Source organism: Phyllostomus discolor, chromosome 11 (assembly GCF_004126475.2).
Source record: "Phyllostomus discolor isolate MPI-MPIP mPhyDis1 chromosome 11, mPhyDis1.pri.v3, whole genome shotgun sequence".
NCBI classification, from domain to species: domain Eukaryota; kingdom Metazoa; phylum Chordata; class Mammalia; order Chiroptera; family Phyllostomidae; genus Phyllostomus; species Phyllostomus discolor.
In genome coordinates, this window is record NC_040913.2 from 45,613,235 (window position 1) to 45,630,342 (window position 17,108).

A 17,108-nucleotide genomic window follows, 5' to 3' on the forward strand; every position below is an offset into this window, starting at 1 on the left:
TTATTTCTTTTTATTAATGAGTAGAATTCCATGGTATGAACATATTACATTTTGTCCATTTAATTGATAGATGAACTTTGGGGTTATTCAGAATAGTACTGAGATGAACATTCATATCAAGTCTATATGTTGGTAGATATGTTTATTTCTCTTGAGTAGATACCTAGAAGTAGAATTGCTGGGTTGAATGATGTATTTATGCTTTAAGTTTTTTAAAACTGCAAAACTCATTCCCAAAGTGACTTTACATTATCACATTTTACATTGCTACTAGAAATGTATGAGAGTTCTAGTTTGACCACATTCTTTTCAACATTAGTATTGTCATTTGTCTTTATAAGTATAGACTTTCTACTGGGTATGTATTGGTTTTTAATTGTATTTTTATTTCTATTTCCTTAATGATTAATGACAAGCACTATTTCATGAGCTTCTTCTTTTCATTTTTATTTTTTGGATCTTCTTTGGTGAAGTATCTATTTCAGTATTTTTACCACTTATTTATTGGATAGTTTGTCTTATTGTTGAGTTGCAAGAGTTCTTTATCTGTTCTAAGTACATGTTTCTATCTAAAGATACATGATTTACCATGGCTGGCATAGCTCAGTGGATTGAGTGTGGGCTGCGAACCAAAGCATGGCAGGTTTGATTCCCAGCCAGGGTACATGCCTGGGTTGCAGGCCACGAACCCCAGCAACCACACATTGATTTTTCTCTCTCTCTCTCGTTCTCCCTCCCTTCCCCCTCTAAAAATAAATAAATAAATCTTTAAAAAAAATACATGATTTGCAAATCTTTTCTCCCATTCTGTGGCTTATCTTTTTGTTCTCCTAACATTGTCTTTCAAAGAGCAAAAGTTCTTAATTCTGATCAAGTCCATTGTATTAACTTTTTCCTTTCTACATCATGCTTTTGATGTCTTATTTGATGCTTGGGCCCAATTCAACATCACACAATTTTTCTTCTGTGATTTTTCTCTGGGATTTTTATAGTTTGGGTTCTTTCACTTAGATTTCTCACCTAGTTTTATATATACATGACATAAGCATCTAAGTATGTTACTCATGCAAAATAGCATATGAATATTTAATTTTCCAGTGTGATTATTTAAAAGAATTTTCTTTTTTTTATTTTAATCATTGTTCAAGTACAGTTTTCTCCCTTTTACTCCCAACGCAGGCCACTCACCAAACCCTCCCCACTTCTGTCCCATTACCACCCTCCCCCTAGTTTTTATCCATGTATCTTTAATATTTGTTCCTGTAAACCCTTCCCATTCTCCCCTGAAATTCCCTCTTCTCTCCCCGCTGGTCACTGTCAGCCTGTGTTCTATTTCAGTGTCTTTGGTTATATTTTGCTTGTTTCTTTGTTTTATTGTTTAAGTTCCTGTTGAAGGTGAGATCATATGGTATTTGTCTTTCACTGCCTGGCTTGTTTTGCTTAGCATAATGCTTTCCAGCTCCATTCAAGCTGTTGCAAAGGGTAGGAGCTCCTTCTTTCTTTCTGCTGCATAGAATTCCATTGTGTAAATGTACCATAGTTTTTTGATCCATTCATTTACTGATGGGCATCTTGGTTGCTTCCAGCACTTAGCTATTGTAAATTGTGCTGCTATGAACATCGGGGTGCAAAGGTTCTTTTGTATTGGTGTTATAGTGTTCTTAGGGTATAGTCCCAGCAGTGGAATTGCTGGGTCAAAAGGCAGATCCATTTTTAGTTTTCTGAGGAAGTTCCATACTGCTTTCCATAGTGGTTGTACCAGTCTGCAGTCCCACCAACAGTGCACTAGGGTCCCCTTTTCTCCACAACCTCTCCAACACTTGTTGTTTGTTGCTTTGCTTAGGGTGGCCATTTTCACTGGTGTGATGTGGTATCTCATTGTGGTTTTAATTTGCATCTCTCTGATAGCTAGCGATATTGAACATCGTTTCATGTGTCTTGGGATTTTCTCTATGTCCTCCTTGGAGAAGTGTCTGTTCAAGTCTTTTGCCCATTTTTTAATTGGGCTGCTTGTCTTCTTAGAGTAGAGTCGTGTAAGTTCTTTATATATTTTGGAGATTAAACCCTTGTCTGAGGTATCATTGGCAAATATGTTTTCCCATACAGTTGGTTCTCTTTTTGTTTTGATACTGTTTTCTTTAGCCATGCAGAAGCTTTTTATTTTGATGAGGTCCCATTTGTTTAGTCTTTCCTTTATGTCCCTTGCTCTAGGGGACACATCAGTAAAAAAGTTTCTTCGTGAAATACCTGAGATTTTCCTACCTATGTTCTCTTCTAGGACTTTAATGGTGTCACAGTTTATATTTAAGTCTTTTATCCACCTTGAATTTATTTTTGTATATGGTGTAAGTTGGTGCTTCAGTTTCATTTTTTGCACATAGCTGTCCAGTTCTCCCAACACCATTTGTTGAAGAGACTAGTTTTACTCCATTTTATGTTGCTGCCTCCTTTGTCAAATATTAATTGACCATAGAGACTTGGGTTTATTTCTGGGGTCTCTGTTCTGTTCCGTTGGTCCATGTGCCTGTTTTTATGCCAGTACCAGGCTGTTTTGATCACAGTGGCCTTGTAGTATAGTTTAGTGTCAGGTATTGTGATCCCTCCTACTTTACTCTTCTTTCTCAAAATTGCAGCAGCCATTTGGGGTCATTTATGATTCCATATAAATTTTTGAAGTGTTTGTTCTATGTCTGTGAAATATGCCATTGGTACTTTAATAGGTATTACATTGAATGTGTAAATTGCTTTAGGTAGTATGGACATTTTGATGACATTAATTCTTCCAGTCTATGAACACGGTATATGTTTCTATTTGTTTCTGTCTTCCTTGATTTCTTTCTTCAGTGTTATGTAATTTTCTGAATAGATAAACAAAACCAGGTCTTTTACCAGGTTAGGTTTATTCCTAGATATTTTATTTTTCTTTTTGCTATTTGAAATGGGATTTTTTTCTTGATTTTTGCTTCTGCTGTTTCATTGTTGGTGTACAGAGATGCCTTTGATTTCTGGATATTGACTTTGTATCCCGCTGTTTTGCCAAATTCATTTATTAGGTCAAACAGTTTTTTGGTGGAGTCTGTAGGATTTTCTATGTACACTATCATGTCATCTGCAAACAGTGACAGTTTTGTTTCCTCCTTTCCAATTTGGATGCCTTTTATTTCTTTTTCTTGTCTTGTTGCACGTGGGTCACCGGCCAGCAGTGACCACAGAATGCTGTGGATGGCTCGCCGCAAAACACGCGAGAAACAAACACACACATGCACAGAGACAAGACTAGTTTCTCTGGGGAAGTAGGGACAGAATGGCCACCCCCCCCCTAGTGGAGAGGGCCCTGATTTACTGTCCACTCTTGCTTTTATTGGGCTCATTTTGCATAATAATTCAGGTAAAGTACAGTACTCATCAGGTGGAAGTAAGGAACTATAGAAAACAAGGAATTCTGCCGGTCTATTGAGTCGGGGTCAAAGAGCTTTAAGACTTTGAGGAACAAACTTCCTCCTTGGACCCCTCTCATTCAACTGAGAGCATTCTTAAACAAAGAAGGTTTCACAGTAATTTACATGTTCTTTCTTAGGCCTGATCACCCAGGGAATCCGCCCCTTTTCAGCACAGAGCTGCACCACCCTGTCATTGTTTTAGGCTTAGCACGGGAACTAAGGTAATAAGGAGATTTTCTCCCAGATGAGAACTCAGGCTACATCAAAGCCGAGGAGCGAGGGTCCATCACCCTCTTACGCTGCAGCCCCCAAAGTCCTTCTTTTGGGGGGCCTCCCAAAGTGATCGTGCCTGCCTTAGGTTGTTCCCCCCGTGGGGAATCTTAGCCGTCTTTGGCTAAACGACCAAACTTTTTGGGGTTAAGCAGCAGAAGCAGCATTCCTGCCAGGGAAATAAGCTTTTGTCTCCTTGCTGGCTTACGGTTCCAAGGGCGTTCCCTTAGCCTTAGCCTAGGCGGGGGTTTCAGCTTCTGATACCAATCAGGGTGGTTCCCAACATTGTCTGATTGCTGTGGCTAAAACTTCCAGTACTATATTGAATAGAAGTGGTGAAAGTGGACAACCTTGTCTTGTTCCTGATCTTAGTGGAAAAGATTTTAATTTTTGCCCATTGAGTATAATGTTGGCTGTAGGTCTCTCATATATGGCCTTTATTATGTTGAGGAATGCTCCCTCTATTCCCACTTTGCCCAGTGTTTTTATCATAAATGGGTGCTGTACCCTATCAAATGCTTTTTCTGCATCAATTGATATGATCACGTGATTTTTGTCTTTGCTTTTTTTATGTGATGTATTACATTTACTGATTTGCAAATATTGTACCATCCTTGCATCCCTGGAATGAATCCAACTTGGTCACTTGATCAAGCTACTTGATCAAGTAGCTTTGATTGCAGACCTCTGGTTCTCATTACTTGGAATATTTCTTGCCATTCTCTTCTGGTTTGGAGTGTTTCCATTGAGAAGTCAGCTGTTAGCCTTATTGGGGCTCCCCTGTGTGTTACTTCCTGTTTTTCCCTTGCTGCCTTTAAGATTTTCTCTTTGTCTTGAAATTTTGCCATTTTAATTATGATGTGTCTTGAGGTGGGCCTCTTTGGGTTCCTCTTGATTGGGACTCTCTGTGTTTCCTGGATTTGTGTGACTTTTTCTCTCATCAAATTAGGGAAGTTTTCCATCATTACTTTTTCAAATAGGTTTTCTATCCCCTGCTCTTCTTCTTCTCCTTCTGGTATCCCTATTATAGGGATATTATTACGTTTCATATTGTCTTGCATTTCCTTAAACCCTCTTCATTCTTTCTGAGCCTCTTTTCCTTTTCTTGCTCTTTCTGGGTGTTCTTTTCTACTTTGTCCTCCAGTTTGCTAATCCAGTCTTCTCCTTCATCAATCCTGCTTTTCATTCCTTCTACTGTGTTCTTCAGTTCAGAAATTGCATTCTTCATTTCTTTTTGGCCCTTGTTGAGAGTTTCTATTTCCTTTTTCATGTTGATGTAGTTTTCAGTGAGATCATTGTAGCTTCCCTGTAGTTTCAAGTAGCTCATTGTGAGTTCACTGAGTTTCCTGATAATCATTGTTTTGAACTCAGTATCTGATAGTTGTGTTCCCTCTGTTTCATTTAGCATTTTTCTGAGGCTTCCTCCTTTCCCTTCATTTGCGGATTGTTTCTTTGTCTTCTCGTTGTTCGTGAGACTCTTGTTTTTAGCTTCTGTTTCTTAACTTGATCTGTTCTGGTGCCCTGTGATTATGCTGTGAACTTCTGTGGTACAATACCTGTGAGATTCAGTGATGCAGTCTCTTTCGTGTATCCTGGTGCTCACAGCTTCCCCCTACTCTTTTTTGTGATCAGTTGGAGGAGTAAGGCAAAATGGTTTAACGGCAAGACAGTATTCTATGATATTTACATTAGCAGCCAGTAGAGAAGAGATGGGATATTCTCTGGCTACTTATAGTGTTAACCGTGATCTTCCACCCCGCTAGCCACGTTTTAGAAAGGATGGAAAGAAGATAAGACTCTTATTGGGGACAAGAGGATTGTTAGTTGGATCTAGAAAGCTGTGAGGCTGCGGGAAGTCAGATTCTGAGGTAGGGTGGGAATAAAGATTAGTATATAGGAGGGGTGTGTAAAAGAATAGACAATCCCCACAATAATGTAGTTCAGGAAATTGCGAAGTGGGCTGAGATCAGCGAGGGGTGTTGAGTAGTATTTACAATTGTATGAACTAGGTCTTATTTACAGTTATATTAAAGTAACAGTCATATGGCAGAATCTATGGGATCTAGATAACAAGAATAAGGAGTATAGAACCTTGAGAGGTGTACTAATGGAACACAAATGAAGGATAGTAAATTATCAACACACTGTGACTGAGATACCGGGGGAAACCTATCAAATGACAGTATAACCAGCCAAGCAAAGAAGATTATACAGAAAGAAAAAGAATACCAAAATACTATTAAAACAAAAAATGTAAGAAAAGTGAGAAAAAGATAATACAAATTTGCAGTAACTTGCAAACTCAAAAAAAAGGGGAAAAAAAGCAGAAGATGGAGTGCAGGAGAGATAAATTTGGACTGGAAGGGATAATACTAAGATGAAAGGAAGAGAAATATAAGGGATTGAGATATAAAAATAAGAAGAATTAAAAAATAAAAAGTCACTTAAAAAAAACAAGGTAAAATCAAACAATCAACCAACAACGGCAAAAAAAAAAAAAAAAAAAAAACTCTTGTTGATATCTAACTGGCCAGACCAGTTTTTCTGGTCTTGCTGGCTTCAGCAGGCTGAGGGGGGTTTGAAATGCTTATTACTCTTCCCAGTCAAAACTCCAAAACTCAGTAAGTCTCTCAGGTACTGTCTCCAGGACCAGCAGGGCACTCTCCCCAGAGCCAATCCGACTTTCCCCTGCAGGACCCTGGGCACTCCCGAGCACACTCTTTGGAGCTCACAGCCCCAGTCTCCTGGGCTCCAAGGCCCTGCAGAGCTCCTGCATCTTTTCTGGGTTCATGATGCAAGCTCCGGGGATTGCAAGGAGACGTGCCCTTCCCCCAAATTTCATCGAGGCAGGCTCTCTGTTCTCAGGAAGCACCCGTGTCTTTTCTGGATTCACAGTGCAAGCTCCAGGGATGGCAAAGAGGTGCGCACTTCCCCCAATTTCCCCTTGCGGGCTCCAGGAATCTCCGAAGCGCCGTGTCCCTTCCGGGTTCATAGCACAAGAGTCGGAATCCTAAAGGCCTGTGTGCTTCCCCAAGTTCACCGCCGTAGGCTCCAGAAACCTGCGAACCCCCGCACCCTTTCCTTGTTCAGGGTTGTGAGGTCTGGGTCTTCCACAAAACCACACTCCCACTGGGCTGGAGGCACGTGCACAGGTCCAGACCGCCCTTGGTCACACAGGCTGGGGGCCCTCACCCCTCCCAGGGCTATACATGCGTGCTCACAGCCCCTGCAAGATTGTCTCCCAGTCCAACTCTCCTCTCTGTGCCTTGAAGCATCAAGGTCTCCCCTGGTGTTGTTCAACTCCCATTGTCCCTGGAGGGACTCCGCTCTCCCGGGTGCTCTGAGGCAGACCCGGGAGCACCGGGCCTGGGGGCTGCAAACCCCCTGGTCCCTGCGCTGATCCCTTGGGTCCCTGTTATCCTGAAGCAGTCTCCTTACCGTTTAGTTTTTCAATGCCCACTATAATTTTTGATGTCCTGTTTTCATAAATGTTTCAGTAACCTAGGCTGCTTGCTCTGTTCCTCTGCCCATCCGCGAGTTTCTCTCCCCTGCAGAGAGGAAGAGGATCACGCTCCCTAAAGCAAAGCTACCATCTTCCTTCTATCAAAAGACTTTTCTTAACCCCATTGTCAACAAGACTACCTTTTCATCTTTTGTGCCCTTTTCAAAAACCAAATGACCACAAATGAGTGGATTTATTTCTGGACTCTACTGTCTGCTATTGACTTATGTCTATTCTTATGCAAATACCACAGGTATTTGATTATCATAGCTTTCTGACAAGTTTTGAAATCAGGTAGAGTAAGTCCTCCAACTTAGGTTTTTTTTTTTAAATAGTCCTTTGCATTTCCAAATAAGTTTTAAGAAGATCAAACACTTTTTAGCACTACAGTTTTTATCTCATGAAAGTAATTCTATATTTCTTCCATGTTTGTTTGTTTGTTCTTTTTGAGAGATTAGAATTCAATCTGAGGTGAACAAAAAAGATTGTCAATAGTTGAAAGTGTCTAATGCTACATCTAGACTAAAATCAGCACTGAAGAAATATTAGCTCTCCTCTCCCTTCCTTACCTCAGTTTGCATTTCTTCTAGAAATTGGAAGTCAGACATAGGTTTAGATTCTACCTCTGTAACCAATTAATTGAACTTTGCTGAGCTTAATTTCTGTATCTGTAAAATGAAGATAATATCTACCTCGTAGGGTGTTCTATTAAATGTAATGTACCAGGTACCTAAAAAAGTTGAATAAATATTTTACAGATGAATAAATAAATGAAGAGTTGGTGATTATTAAAGCTTTGTGACAGAATGAACCAACAATGCTCCCTGGCTTCACGATTAAAGAAAAATATGGGAGATGAGAACTCATGTCCTGATTTCCCACAAATATTCCTGGTAGGAAATTAACCTCCCCAATTCTGCCTATTTCTGACAATAGGTAGAAAATATATTTAACACCTCTCCCACAAGGGTCCTGGCTAAGACTTTCAGAATTCATTGATTTGCTTTTCTCAGTTTTGTGTTTCATATAATGCCCTAATAGTTCACTACTACCTTGAGTCCTGGGTGTGAAAGAGTAGGCTGTTGGCCCCTAGGATTGCCAGATTTAACAAATAAAAACACAGGATACTAAGTTAACTTTGAATTCAGAGAAATAATAAACAATTTTTAATGTGAGTATATATCATGCAATTTTGGGAACATACTTATACCAAAAGTTAGTCGTTGTTTATCTGAAATTTAAATTTAATTGTATGTCCTGTATTTTATTTGTCCTGTGCTTTAGAGGACTTTACATAATATAAACACACTTAACACAAACAAAAAGTGTAGTAAAGAAATACATGGGCTCCTCTACCATTTGTTATGCCAATCGTTCATTAGCAGCACAGCATAACCTGTACTATTAACATTCTCTCTCAATGCTAAACTGTTTACATAGCAAATATCACTCAGGCCCCAGGAAATCACTTGTCCACTCCTCTTGTTCATTTGTCCTTAAAATGAAAGACAATTGCACCTAAGTGCAGTGAAGGTAGGTCTGACCACTGCCAAGATCACAGGTGAATCTTGACCAGAAATGTTTTAGTGACAGAAGCATGAAAGTAAAAGACAAATAAATTAGCTTCTCAAGACCTTCCATTCAGACAGATAGCATGGAATATATAGACTCTTGCAAAATTTAATACTGGTTCCCAGTAGTGCCAGAGGACTAATTTGTGCTCCAGTGTGTGGTTCTGGAGGTACTCAAAAATTAGCAGGGCAATCACAACACAGGGACAGAAAAACATTTTGCAAAATTAAACAAGTCATAGTACTCTTAAATTTGTGTGTTTATAAATATACACATGACATGCACAAAACATGATAGCAATTCTTTATGTTGGCAACTAAAGAGACATTTAACACTAGAAATGCAAATAGATTTATTTTTATAAATTATTAAATAGAATTCAAATACTCAAAAAACTCAGTTCTGAGTTCTGACTTACATCACTTTGACTTAAAATTTTCTTGATTATAGCCCTGGATGGTGTGGCTCAGTTGGTTGGGCATAGTCCCACAAACTGAAATGTCACAGGTTTGATTTCTGTTCAAGTCACATGCCTGGACTGTGGGTTCTGTCCTCAGTTGGAATTCATAAAAGAGTCCATTGATCAATGTTTCTCTCTCACATTGATGTTTCTTTCCTCTTTCTCCTTCCCTTCCACTCTCTCTAGAATCAATTTAAAAAATTTAAGTTTAATTATAATCTATAATTTGCCTCTTAATTTTAAAATGTAATTTTGACTATTTTAGGAGAAAAACAACGATTTAAATGTACATATAAAAATATAAAATTTCACATTTAAATTGCTTTTTAAATATATATATATACTTCATTATAGTGTACCTTGATAAAGCATAAATAACATGAAAATCTTTGTTTTTAAATGTTTTTTTAAGATTTTATTTATTTATTTTTAGAGAGGGAAGGGAGGGAGGTAGAGAGAGAGAGAGAAACATCAGTGTGCGGTTGCTGGGGGTCATGGCCTGCAACCCAGGCATGTACCCTGACTGGGAATTGAACCTGCGACACTTGGGTTTGCAGCCCATGCTCAATCCACTGAGCTATGCCAGCCAGGGCTGAAAATCTTGAATATAACATAATTAGTAATTGAGCTGAAATAAGGAAAGAAAAAGTATATGTAATAATTATATAATAATTTATTATTATTTATCTGTTATTTTTTTCAAAAATTGCCAGATCATGAAAAGATCACCCAAACATGTACAATGATAATTAAATTGTCATCGTTAATATTTTGCTAACTATTAGTCAAGTAAGAACTATAGTGTTATATGTATTTTTAAATTGTTTTGGTGTTTTGCATTGTAGACAAGTATAATGTATTTATTTACCAGTATGTTAACTCCATGGATGGGTTTTCAATACGGAGAGGTTTGGGCTATGGTTCTCTGGCAGAGCTCTTGCTCTGGGCTGGTGCTTGCAGGGCCGGCCTGCCTATGCAGTCCCAATAACCAAGTCAGGCAAAGGTGGTAGGCACCATGCTCTCTTGCCCATGAAGAGAGTAGAAGAAAGACCAGGGCTCTTTGTGCAGTTTATTGTTGGGGAAATCTGGGTTCCCCTAAGGTTCTGCTGAAGAGGCAAAATCAGGATGAGAGTCTAACCTGGAGGCAACAACAGAATCTCAGGAACAGAGACAGCTGGCTCCTGGGATGCTCAAAGAGGCAGGCATCCGCTGTGGTTTTTATCAGACATAAAAACCAATATCTTCTGGGAACATGTAGAGAAAAATATGCACATGGCACACTGACAATGAGCATGGTGAGGTCTGGCATGTGCAGGAATCCTCGTTGATGACAAATCCAAGGCCAGGCAAGGATATGTGACTGGAAGGACAGATGGAAAGCTGAAGAAACCACTTTAAATAGGTATGCAACTGCATAAAAGAGCAGACTTTGGAGTGAAAAAAGAACAGAGAATATTTGCTTTACATAATCAACTAGGTAGCTGTTCACTGGCCACATATTACCTGATGATGACAAAACTATCTATGGCACTCCATTGTCTCCTTCTGCTGTTAACATTTGCCAATATCCCTTCTTCCAATAATGGCCCCTCACCTCCAGCAGGAAGCCCAAGATGCTCACCCTGCAGCCAGGATCACCCAGCCCAGCCCAGCCCAGCCCTACACTCTCATCTCCCTAGCCTCAGCATCTTGCCCCCACCCCTTCCTAGCATCCCACTTTACTCTAAGGAGCCCTAGAGGGCTTCCAGGTGCTCCCCATGCTCCCCATGTTGTGTCATGCCCACATGTTACTCCCCTTCTTATCATACACTTTGTATTTCTAGTGGACCCCTATATACCTTAAAGGCCCAACATGTGCCATGCCCACCATCCTAGAGTGGGACCAAGGCCTTCCCTGGGTTCCTGTTGTCCAGAATGAACTTGTGTGTCCATGGCATTCTTTAGTAAGCTACAGGTCGCTCATTAAAGGGCCTGTCTCTGTAAAATGGCAATGTTTGAGGTCCAAGAACTCTTTTATCTTTTGTTTCTAGCATCTGATATAATGTCTGGCACATCATCAACACTCAGTAAATGCTGGTACCCTGAAGTGAACATCATCCCATTTGAACTTCACAGCATCAAGTAGAAATTGACATATCTCATTTATGCAGTTGAAAACAAAAGCTTAAAGAAGCTAAGTTCCCTGACCAAGGGCCTAAATACAGTCTTCTGGCTCCTAAGGCCACATGGAACTTTCTACTAAACTATCAGTGTTAAATTACATGGCACTTTTTTTTTTAAATTTAAGGAGGTTTCTATAGCTGTGAGTTGTGTTTGAAGAACAAGGAATCAAGTGATTCTCATCTTTGAAGCTATGGAGCAATAGTTATTCCAACACTTTGGAATATTCCTTGGCCAATGAGAATTGTTTTAGAGACTTCACATAAAATTGAGTGGGCATGATTAGTTGGGAAATAATTACATAGTACAGAGCACTCAACCCACAAGAGTCTTTGTTTTTGTTTCTTTTTTTTAACCAACCATAGACAAGAAGCTGGTTTTCACCCAGGTAACTGCTGCAAAATATTTATTCAAGTGAGAGAAACATTCCTCAGCCAATCAGAGGCATCTCTGTTGTGTGACTTCTCCTACCTCATTACCAGTTAGTACATGGGCTGTGTAATTACCTTAAGTATGGAACATCCTGTTTCCGCTTGCTCAGACTCTCAGAGTGACACTGTCTCTGACTTTCCAGAACTGGGCTGGGACATCTCAGTCAGACAGGTAAAGAGGAGGCGTGACTCTGCCCACGCTCAAAACCCCTGTCCCATAGCATGTTGGGGCACAGCTAAACCACAAGCCATTTCTGAAGACTGGATGATCACTTTACTTTGGCCCTTCAGGCAGCGGAAGGAGGAGGAGGAGGCGGCAGTCCCTGCAGAGTAACTAATGCCCTGAGGCTCACATTTGCGCACTTCCTCCTCCAGGTTCCCGGCCTCCACTTTCCAGGAGCAGGCAGAAAACCCAGTAATGACTGCCAGAACATTTAGGTGAAGCCTTAACAGTGATGGACACCAAAATCCCCTAAAAGCTAATTTTCCATCCTTTAGCACAACCTAATGAACAGAAAACGGATTGGGAGTCCTCACATCCCAGCACTGCCTTTTTGTAGCAGTGTGACCTGGAGCAAGTCATTCAACTTACCAAGCTTGCTTCACCACTTATAATATGTATTTTGTAACTTGTATTTGAGGATAATAGTATTTACCTCACGGCTATTGTGAAAATTAAATAATACAGGGTGTGTAAAGAGCAGAGCACAAATATCTGGCACAGAGCTGACCCAGCACCAAACACAAGTTTGGTCCCTCTTTCCCCTCTGTCCCTGAAAGCCATAGACAGGAATCACAAGGCTCTGCTCAGAGAAGGACAGCTTAACCACCATGAAGGAATTGTGCAGACTGGCAATCACAAGAGCAGGAGCTGTGCATTTAGATTCCCATTAGGGTCAGATGGGAGATATAAATAAATACATCCAGTGTGGGGACTATGACAAACAGGAGAAAGCATGCCCACTGAGAGGGACTTCTTGGGATTATCTTTAATACATAGTCTCTGACCTAGTGTTACCAAAGCTTCAATTTTTAAAGAGAAGCAAGAAATCAAGATACCTATTTGAGAGTTCCCAGTTTTTAAAGGTTCAATTGAATTTAAATAAATAATAATATTTTGCAGGTCAAATAAAATACATTCTCATTAGCCTCCAGTCTGCAATCTCTATACAAGGTAAAATGCAAACAAATGGTACAATACATTATATAGTAGGCTGAACTTGGAGACCAATACAAATCCTGTGGCACTTGTATCATTTACTCTGACCTGTAATCCCCAGATATAAATCAGATAGTTATTATCAAAGATTGCTAACATTTAATGAGCTCTTACTATGTGCCTGCATTACCCTACCTAATCCTAACAATCCCACAGGGCAGATATTGTTATGATCACCATTTTGCAGATGAAAAAGCTGTGGCTTAGAGATAGCTTTCCCAAGATCATCTATTTGTTAAGAGGCAGGGCTGAGATCAGTTTATGTGTACTCCAAATTATGGTTTCCTCAACCTTATCCTAAATCTAATGCCTAAATGAACTTGGAGAGTTAAGGGAGGCAGGCCTAAGGAGAATCAACAAATTAATGCCAACATGTCTACTTGGGCATATGTCTACTTAGTCACCATGTCTACTTGGCATAGATTCCTAAAAGACATCAGAAGCAGAATGTTTTCTGCCAAGGACCTTTGGCTGGAGGCGTTTTCTACTCCACAAGCTCATTAGGAAGAGTGGCTCCTAAACGTGCCCAACCAATAAACAGAAAGAAGCCTACACTTATTGGGGTCAATCTCTATTATGGCTTTTCAGTCTTTCAGACTAACAGGATGTGGGTACAGAGGGAGTCATCAGCCCTGGAGCATGACATTTGTCCCACACCCTGGCCCCTGGCCTGCCCACCCCTCTGTGTCTGCTTCAGACACTCAGGTAAGAACAGAGGGTGGATGGTATGATGCAGCTCCTGAGAGACAGAAATTTGGTGTGCTCTGGGCACAGTCCACATTTCATTGAGCCTTAATACATGTCAAAAATAAAATATCACCAGTAAATTAAAACAACAATCACCATTTCCCACTCATCAGATTTGCAAAATTTGAAAAGTTTGACCAATGCCAAATATTGTCAAAAATGTAGAGGAAATGAGAATTCTCATACACAGCTTATAAAAGTATAAATCAATTCAAACATTGAAGAACATCTGGAAATGCTGGAAATGAATGCAGCCTACAACCCAACTATACCATTCTAGACATCTACCCTTAAAAGAAATGTCTCTTGTGTGCACAAGAAGCTATACAAGAAGATTTACTATAAGATTCTATTTGATTGACAAAAGTAGGGGAAATAATAGATTTTGTGTTATATTCACACTATGGGACACTCTAGTCCAATTCTGGGGTCAGTTATCTTGTGAAAGTCAAATGTGACTCATGATTTAAAAAAGACTCACAACACTGCCAGCCAATCATTTTCTAGCCCTACAATACAGTCAGAAAAAGAATAAAACTTCTTGACAGATCAGTATACAACAAAACCAAACAAGACATAATAGACTTCGGAGTCAGACAGATCTGGATCTAAGTACCAGGGTCATTAATTGCCTCTCATTTGAATCCTTTGGCAGAGTAACTTATCTGCCTCTCACTCTCCTTATCAATAACATGTGAGAAAGAAAACTTTCTTCATGGGTCAGTAGTGGGAAATGAATAAATAAATGAGGCATGTCCCTATTCAGTCCTTGGGCACAACAGACACTATAAACATTACCATAGTTCATCAACTCAAGTCACACAGTTTCCCCCATTTCAATATCTCTTACATCAGGGCCTGCTTAATATCACTAATACCTTAAAATTATAACTGGTGGTATTTTTTTTGTTATTTCTCACAGGAAACCACATAAAGACATGTGTTATAGGAAATGGTGTTTTAGGCTCTATTAAATACAGAGCTAGGCAAAAGTAAGTTTACAATTGTTCTTATGAAAAATACAACAATGAATAAATAACAATACAAGAATATACTCTGTTTTGCATACCCAAAACTGTAAACCTACTTTTGCCGTACCCCATAGAAGTAGTTCCTGCTCTTGATGTTTTAAATAGTTATGTGTAAATCAAGATAAATCACAAACATTATTAGCCTAGTACCTAATGTATATTGTCAACCCTAAGAAAATAGCTAATAAGAATTTACTTCATTCTAATTCGTCATCCCAGCCTCCTTAGGAAGAAAAAATGGGGTTCTGTCCTGTTTTGTAGACAAAACATATCTCTAAAATCAATCATTATAACTTCAGTATGCTTTATGGTTCTCCTGAATGACAGCCGAAAGGAGAGACAGGTGTTTCTAAAGAATGTTCTAAATGCACAGAAACAGCTGTAAACAAGCCCCAAGCTCATCTTCTTAATAAGCAATAGAAGTATTTGCTACACATGTCTGAGAGATAAGGGGAAATCTGCACAACTTTTGAAACATAGAAACCTGTAGTGGGAAAAACTGTGTAAATCTTGGGAAAACATATTAGAACACATATTATTTATATTTTTCAAAGACTTTCACCTATTTTATTTAATGTGATCACCATAACATCATAAATTAATAGAATATATATTATTATATCATTCTCATTTTACAAATGAGACAAAAGGGGCCTGGAAATCAGTGCTTTGTTAAGATCACATAGTAGAACTAGTAAACACAGAAGTAGAACCCAGATGTTTAAATTCTCAATCTAACTTTCACTCTACTATAAAAGCAACCTAGAAGAAATCAATTACAAAGATTTTATTCTGTGATCTGTTATGAGTAAATCACATGTCAGATAATTTATTAGATTTCTTGCTCTCTGACTAGCCTTTCAACCTATTTCATAAGTGACAGCAGGTGAATTATTCTTCTTTTCCTTTCCTTCCATCTTATGAATTTATACATAAAAACACTTGACAATCCATCATGATAGCAGAAGTCAATGTATTAACTGCTGTCACATCCCAGCCTGGCAATTTGCCTGTGTGTCCTGGCATATTCTGGTGAAAATACTGGTCAGCTCATACCCCTGAGTGCGTTTCTCTGCACCATTAATCTGTAGGTTCATCTATCCAAGATGTCAAATTGATATCTCATTTTCTATCTTGTCTAACTCACTAGCAACACAACCTGTGAGAGGACACATTGAAATAAACATCAATCATATGCAGTCAAACACATGTGTGCAGTTTATCATGTATTAGATTTCTTTAATATAGTCCAGATAGCATCAGGATATACATGAAGAAGAAAGCCTCTTTGTTTTTATTTTCACACCAAAAGAGTGAGATCCCAGAGTTTCTTGAAGTAGTGATTTTGATCTTCAACAAGCTTGATGTTATGCCCTTTGCTGGTCAACCAACCATCATTTTCATGTGCAGGAATGATAAAAGAAGGTTAATTTGTCTTCTATGGTAACTCCAGCCAAAACAGTTATCACCTTTCACTGAATGCCTACTGCATGCTGTGTTATACACTCCTTGAGGAGATTAAGTATTATTAAACCATTTTATAAGTGATGAACTTGAAGTTTGGAAAAGTTAAATAACTTACCTTAGGCAGCTCAGCTCATCAGTGAAAGCCAGGATTTGAATTAAAGCCGATGCTCTTAACCACTCTGATATGAGAGTTTAATTTGACCTGAAGTTTTGTCTTTAAAATGGGATTTAAAGATTTGGGGATCTGGAATTTCCACTGGATATGGAATAACTCTAACATAATTCTATTAATATTAGCATATTTTGGTTTTCATATATTCAGTCAACTGATACCATTTTCCTTTATTCTTCTTGGTCCTAAGGATAAAATGGTAATAGCAGATATGGTATCAGCCCTCATGAAGTTTACAGAGCAGAGGGGACATCAATATTAATCAAATAATTACATAAATAAACACATAGTCCCAGAGGTTTCAGAGTAGGAAATGTTGAAGGTTATAATCCATGAAGCACAACACTTTGTTGTTGCTTCTAAAGCTGAGGAAACAACAGCAACAATAACAATTAGGATTTCCAACTGCATTTGGTGGTCAATGCTTTTGAGTTAAATCTAGTATATACTCAACTGACTTGGTCCCAAAGTATTCTCTTAGAACAACTCTAGAACATTGTCTCCAGTTCTTTTGTCTAAACCTAAGTATGTTGAAATAATACATCCTGTGAATGACTCTGACATAGAGGATGGTAGCAGGAACAGAATCAAGGATGACTCTGAGAACATAATTGTGGGTAACTAAGAACTGAGCACT